The sequence below is a fragment of the Acinonyx jubatus genome, chromosome D1, assembly GCF_027475565.1.
Source record: "Acinonyx jubatus isolate Ajub_Pintada_27869175 chromosome D1, VMU_Ajub_asm_v1.0, whole genome shotgun sequence".
NCBI lineage: Eukaryota > Metazoa > Chordata > Mammalia > Carnivora > Felidae > Acinonyx > Acinonyx jubatus.
In genome coordinates, this window is record NC_069390.1 from 75,760,554 (window position 1) to 75,768,601 (window position 8,048).

Genomic DNA, 8,048 nt, shown 5'->3' on the forward strand with positions numbered 1-8,048 from the left:
GCTGTTGAAATAGACAAATACGTCTCTGTTGTGTCCCTGTCAAATCTTTCTGAGAAACATTTCTTAGTCGGCCATGGTAGGCTTCTGACTTAGAACCGTTGATGCCTTGACCTATTATGTTGTCCTTGTACTGGGTGCAGGAACTCCCTCACAGGTAGAAGGAGGGAGGACCTAAAAAAGATTGCACTTAGTGCAAAAGTGGTACTGGCTTTAGGGAGAAAGAGAAATGTGCCCAAAAATTCAAGACAGAAATTTTTAAAGCAACTCTTTTAAAAATAATACTTCTGAATTCAAAAGCAATCTGTTTGAAGACAAACTCTTTGTGAGCTAATCCGTTGACTGAATTGAAAAATTGTATGGTGGTAATGTGAAAAAAACAATTGCTTCTTACCGTATATAACAAAATCTGTTTTAAAAAGAAGCGTTATGGGAATGCTTGCTCTTATCCCAGAAATGCTGTGGCCTTTCCGCCAATGCAACTGGCAGTGGTATTATTTAGCAGTGAAGCGCTCCACCTAGTGGGCATAAGTAGGAATTTAGGCAAAAACAGTACAATCTTAAATACATTTCCTGTCCTCTTTAATATTTAAATCAGGGAATTAAGAAGAAGTAATAGCTGCTTCCCTGATGGGCCTTAAAAGCTATGGTGTAGTAGAAGACTTGTGTTAAGTTGAAAGCTTTTTAGGCCATTGTAAGAGTTGAGATGTAAAAACCACTTTAGGGTTTTGAGTGGCACAAGGTTTCTCAAGCTCAGCACTATTGGCATTTGGGGCTGGATAATTCTTTGTTTGGGAGGCGGGTTGTTATGTGAATTGTACGATGTTTAGCAGTATCTCTGACCTATACTTAGTTGACGTCAGTAGCACCCCACCCCCACCAACCACCAGTCTTGACGGAGAAAAATGTCTGCAGACATTGCCAAATATCCCCAAGGGAGCAAAATAGCACACAGTTGAGAACCATTGGAACAGAGTGATGACATGATAAAACATCATTTAACAGGCTCACTCTCTGCTTCTCTGTTGAGAATGGCCTGCGCGCAAGAGAGATACCAGTTAGGAATGGAGATAGTGAAAAGCGGTCAAATTCTGGATATATTTCGAAGTGAAAAGCTGACCGAAAATTTGAAGGAACAAATACGGAGAGAGAGAAGAGTCAAGAATGACATCAGGGATGTTAACCTGAACAATTAGAATCGAGTTGCCATCAACTGAGGTAGGAAGACAGTAAGAGGAGCTGGCTAGGGATTTGTTTGGACTTGGGGGTATAGATCAGGAACACACAGTTGCAGGCATGTTACATTTGAGAGGCTTTTTAGACACCCAAATGGAGATGTCAAGCTACATTGGATATATAGTCTGGAAACTAGGAGAAAGGGTCAGGCTGTTGATATAAATTTGGGACTCATTATCTTATAGAGAATATTTAATGAGCTTATCTAGAAAGTGAAGAGTGGAAGCAGGAATCAAAATTATACTGTAATATGATCATAGCCATCATGGATAATTCCATAAAAAATGTACAAAACAGATTTTGGTAGAATTAAAGATGGTCTTTTTTTCACCTTTATTTCTACTCAATTTTTTTAAATATGAAATTTATTGTCAAATTGGTTTCCATACAATACCCAGTGCTCATCCCAACAGGAGCCCTCCTCAGTGCCCATCACCCACCCTCCCCTCCCTCCCACCCCCCATCAACCCTCAGTTTATCCTCAATTTTTAAGAGTCTCTTATGGTTTGCCTCCTTCCCTCTCTGTACCTTTTTTTTCTCCTTCCCTTCCCCCATGGTCTTCTGCTAAGTTTCTTAGGATCCATATAAGAGTGAAAACATATGGTATCTGTCTTTCTCTGTGTGACTTATTTTACTTAGCATAACACTTTCCAGTTCCATCCACATTGCTACAAAAGGCCATATTTCATTCTTTCTCATTGCCAAGTAGTATTCCATTATATATATAAACCACAACTTCTTTATCCATTCATCAATTGATGGGCATTTAGGCTCTTTCCATAATTTGGCTATTGTTGAAAGTGCTGCTATAAACATTGGGGTACATGTACCCCTATGAATCTGTACTCCTGTATCCTTTGGATAGATTCCTAGTAGTGCTATTGCTAGGTCGTAGGGTAATTCTATTTTTAATTTTGTGAGGAACCTCCACACTGTTTTCCAGAGTGGCTGCACCAGTTTGCATTCCCACCAGCAGTGCAAGAGGGTTTCCATGTCTCTACCTCCTCTCCAGCATCTATAGTCTTCTGATTTGTTCATTTTAGCCACTCTGACTGGCGTGAGGTGATACTTCAGTGTGGTTTTGATTTGTATTTCCCTGTTGAGGAGTGAGGTTGAACATCTTTTCATGTGCCTGTTGGCCATCTGGATGTCTTCTTTAGAGAAGTGTCTATTCATGTCTTCTTCCCATTTCTTCACTGGATTATTTGTTTTTCGGGTGTGGACTTAGTTTGGTGAGTTCTTTATAGATTTTGGATACCAGCCCTTTGTCCGATATGTCATTTGCATATATCTTTTCCTATTCCTTCGGTTGCCTTTTAGTTTTGTTGATTGTTTCCTTTGCAGTGCAGACGATTTTTATCTTCACGAGGTCCCAATAGTTCATTTTTGCTTTTAATTCCCTTGCCTTTGGAGATGTGTTGCATAAGAAATTGCTGTGGCTGAGGTCAGAGAGGTTTCTTCCTGCTTTCTCCTCTCGCGTTTTAATGGTTTCCTGTCTCACATTCAGGTCCTTCATCCATTTTGAGTTTATTTTTGTGAATGGTGTAAGAAAGTGGTCTAGATTCGTTCTTCTGCATGTTGCTGTCCAGTTCTCCCAGCACCATTTGTTAAAGAGACTTTTTTCCATTGGATATTCTTTCCTGCTTTGTCAAAGATTAGTTGGCCATACTTTTGTGGGTCCAATTCTGGAGTCTCTATTCTATTCCATTGGTCTCTGTGTCTGTTTTTGTGCCAATACCATGCTGTCTTGATGATGACAGCTTTGTAGTAGAGGCTACAGTCTGGGATCGTGATGCCTCCTGCTTTGGTTTTCTTTTTCAAAATTACTTTGGCTATTCGGGGTCTTTTGGAGTTCCATACAAATTTTAGGATTGCTTGTTCTAGCTTCTCTACTCATTTTTTGTATTGTTATTCCCCCCCCCCTTTTTTTTTTCTGTGAGTATGCGTTTATAAAGTGAGCTATAATTTGGCAGGGGTGATGGTGGTGATGATTGCGTTACTTTTTATTATGAAAAAAAACTTAAACTTACATAAAGTGAATAGTTTAATGAATTGCCAGAACCCAATTACTCATTTCCCATAATTAACAACTCACAGACAATCCTGTTTCATTTATATTCCCATCCACCTCGCTCCCTGTATTATTTTGAAGAGTACTAAACATCATGATATTTCACTGTAAGTAGTTTAGTGGGTGTCTCTAGAAAGACTATTTAAAAAATTAAATGTATTTGGGGCACCTGGATGGTTCACTCAGTTAAGCGCCCAACTTCGGCTCAGGTCATGATCTCACAGTCCATGGGTTCAAGCCCCTCTTTGGGCTCTGTGCTGACAGCTTAGAGCCTGGAGCCTGCTTCAGAGTCTGTGTCTCCCTCTCTTTCTGTCCCTCCCCCACTTGCACTCTCTCTCTTTCAAAAATAAATAGACATTTACAAAACTTTAAAAAATTAAACATATTTGCAAATTATACAAATATCAAATTATTATGTTGTATGCCTGAAACTGTCACATGTTAATTATATCTCAATAAAAAATTAAACTAGCTACAAAAATACCATTATCTCACTTAAGGAGTTAATAAAGTTAATAATTCCTTCATGTCATTAAACATCATTTAAATTCCCAGTTGCATCATAAGTGATTAAATTTTTTTTTCAATTTTTAAGTTTTCTTTGATTCAAGGTCCACACATTGTGATTGGTTGGGATCACCTAAGTACCTCTCACTCTATAGGCTCCTCTCCATCACTTTCTTGAAACAATATCCCAACTGCATCCCTTTGCTGTCATTCACCACAATCTCTGCCCTATTTCCTGAAAATTGGCACATGTCTGATCATATGTACATTTGATTCTTTTCTGGAAAAATTATGGGTAGAGTATGTTCCTCAATAAGAAAACACGTGATGTTAAAAATGGGTCTCTGTGTATTTTGAGCAGCGGACCTAAGTATAAACAATGTTTATTTTCTCCATCAATTCACTAGAAGTTGCAAAGTGTTAATATTGCAAAGTGTTAAAATTGCAGTTTCACTTATTAACTGGAATGCCTCTTCAAAAGAGATTGTACCCCTCATTTATTACTTACCTACCCAGATGTACAGTTTGTATGAGAACTGTAGGAAATATTGTTTCTTTTCTATTTATTTACCAATTTTTGAAATAATGAGTTAGCTCTATAGCATCCCCTAGTGGTGAGCAATTAGTGCTTTGTTTTTTGTATGGTGTGTGTATCTAGCATCATTCTGAATCATGTATTTAAAACTTATGCAGTGTTTGGGGTACCTGGGTGGCTCAGTTGGTTAAGCGTCCGATTTCGGCTCAGGTCATGATCTTGTGGTCTGTGAGTTCAAGCCCCTTGTCGGGCTCTGTGCTGACAGCTCAGAGCCCGGAGCCTGTTTCAGGTTCTGTGTCTCCCTCTCTCTCTGACCCTCCCTCGTTCAAGCTCTGTCTCTCTTTGTGTCAAAAATAAGTAAACGTTAAAAAAAAATGTTTAAAAAAAACTTATTCAGTGTTTCAACGCATTGTGGCTATAATTTTCTATATTGATGTGCAAATTGTACAATCTTCCAATTGGCTTCTGAGTCTTTTTGAGAGCATACTAAATAGTCCTTGATAGTTTTTTATCTATCTGGCATGACAAGATGATGCATACATTTCCTACCAAATATCTGTTTTTTTCTTAGATAAAATATCTTGAGTTTATACTGGTAATTCTAACTAAAAACATGACCACACAGATTTTGCTGAATTTGTATCTCTTACCTCTTTAGTCAAGAATACCAGTCCTGAGCCAACAAGTGGAATAATAGAATATCCCATAATTATTGCTTTATTCCACAAAATCTTATCCCACGCAATAATTTCAGAATAACAATACTGACACTGTCATCAACAATAGGATTTTGGTCAACAGTGTAAAATTATTTTTGCAGTTCGTCTTTTACCTTAGAACATATTCCCACTAAGAAGGCACGAGTTATTGCATTTTATAGCAATTAGAATAATCTGTGTGGTTATGGTACCAACTGGCTATATATTTAGGTACAACTGGTTTTTTTTGTTTTGTTTTGTTTTGTTTTTTTTTAAGATAGTTTTACTTTATGGGTGAAGGGGAGTCGGAGATACAGGCTTCCAGTTATGGAATGAATTAGTCATGGGAATAAAAGGTCCAGCACCAGGAGTGTAGTCAATGATACTGTAATAGTGTTGTATCGTGACAGATGGAAGCTACACTTGTGAGCATAGATACCGTAATGCATCAACTTGTCTAATCGCCAGGCTATATACCTGAAACTAATGTGTCCAATATACTCACATAAAAAATTTAAAAACTTTAGATGGTTTTACTTTATAACCTTGCAAAAGTATTCAAGGGACTCCAAAGTCAAATCAACGAAACATGTTATGTTCAAAGAACTCCAGGCTCTAACCTCCAACATTTCTGCCCCATGCCTAATTGGTAACCATTTTAAACAATTATGGTTAAGGTTTCAATTTTTGAAAAATATAAGCAGATACTTTTGTATATGTGCGTACAGCCCTCCCCTTCTCAGCATGCTACAACACCCTTTCCTCTAGTTTGCCTTTCTCACTTAACCTACTGAGTAGTAGCTGAGTAAATTTTACAGTTACATAGATTCCGTTATATGGATATAGTTTTTTTTTCTTTTTAAGCAATCCCTTAATTTCAATTGTTTTCTGTTACTGCTACTGCAAATAACTGAGTTGCACATATGCCTCTTCACTTTTGTAAGACTGTGTTTGGGATAGATTCCTAGAAATTGGATTGCTAGGTCAAAGCATAACTATATATGTAATGCTGCCAGCTCTTAAAACTCCATAGGACTATTTTGCAATGACCGTCAGGAATGTCGGAGAGTGTGTTTCCCTACAATTTTGTTAACAAAGTATGTTGTCAGGTTTGGAATATTGCAAACCTATAGGTGAGAAATGGTTAAGTCCACAAACTTTTAATTTTATTTTTGATTTTTTTTTCTTATGAATAAGGTCATCTTTTCACATGGTTAAAAAGCATTTGCAGTTTCCCTTTGAATAGTCTACTCATTTCTCTGGCTCAGTTTCTATAGGGCTGTTGGTCTTTATTTTAGAAACAAGTCAATTATTAGAGTCAAAATACAGTTCTCAACCCTCTAATCATGTAACTTCTCAGCTTGTATTTTTGTTTCTTGAAAAGTAGTGACTAGCACAAAAATTCCAACACAGTTATACCAGAATCAAACAGGAGAGAAAAAAACACTGGGCTTGTCATCTACTATCCTCTTGTCAATTAAAAAACAAATTCTGCACCTTACATGCTGAGACATTGCTTAGAATTGAGACTTTTCTCTGCCCATAAGCTTGTCTTCTCCATCTGACATCCAATGGATGATGTTCATCCAATGGATAACCTCTTAGCTATGTCTCACAGGACAACTATACACGTATCTCTGTAATACCGGTTTTCAGTTGTGTGGCAAACTGTCTAGGTACAAGTCACTTAAGCCAAGCTACCTCAAATTCTTTTTGGAAAATGGCAAGGCATTCATAAAAGTCAGTACTCAAGTCATTTACCACTTCCTGCTCCACTTCCCTGGCTATAAAATAAAGCAGTTGGAGAAAATGATACCTACAGTCTTTTCAAAGCATTAAATTATCTGGTCTTACATCACTTCCTTTCCAACTCTAGTAGAGACTACCCAAACTGCCTTGAAAATGTAGTTCCAAGTAATTTTTCCAAGTTCATTCCCCAATTCTTTTCAAAATTTCCTCTACTCATTATCCCTGAAAACTTTTCGTGCTTTGTTTTATATACCACTTGTTTTCAGAGTGTGGGCATTAAGCCGGAAACATCAGCATTACCTGGGAGCTTAGAAGTGCAAATTCTCGGGACCGATCCCAGATTTATGGACTCAAGAAATTGGGGCAGAGGCCCGGCAACACGTGCTTCACAACCCCCCCCCCCCATCCCTCCCTGTGACTGATACATGCTCAAGTTTGAGAAAGCAGTGACTTAGACTAACCTTAACCACAATTCTTACATTGCCCTTGCTAAAGCTATTAGCTTCTTATTACACTTTATAATACCAAGGTTAAGTTCCAGATATTTTTTCATGTTTATGGTCTCCCCAACTGGACTATAAAGAATCAGATCCTTAACTCAATTCTATCAAACAACATTGCCTGGTTTTAGTCATGTTCCAAAGTCTGCAAATCTGTAACTACCTATGGCTTTATTTGCTTTATTGTTACCTTGAAAATATCCCAGTATCTCAGTAACAGTTACCTGAAAGCAGTCTTACTGAACATGTAGCAAAACTAAATGTTTGCCTCAGCCAGTTCTCTCAAATGTGCTGTTGTAAAGCCTCATTCTGGGAAAATGTAGATGAAGCTTACAGGTAGGCTCAGTAATGGTCCTCTAAGATGCCCATGTTCTAACCTCTGTGAATATGTTACCTTATGTGACAATAAGGAGTGCAGAAATGACTAAGGATTTGAGCTAGGAAGACTCCTGATCATCCAGATGGACTCAATGATGTCCTTGAGAGGGATAATAAGAGACAGCAAAGGGAGAGAGCATGACTGAAGAAAAAAGACATAATGACAGAGGTAGAGGGACTTGAAGATGCTACACTTTTTGGCTTTGCAGATGGAGGAAGGGGCAAAGAGCCAAGGAATGCAAAGAACACAGTTCCCAGAAGCTGGAAAAGGCATGAAAACAGGTTATCCCCTTGAGCCTCCAGAAGGAACCGTCCTGCCAACACTCTGACATCAGCCCAGTGAGACTGATTTTGGACTTCTGGCCATCCAGAACTGC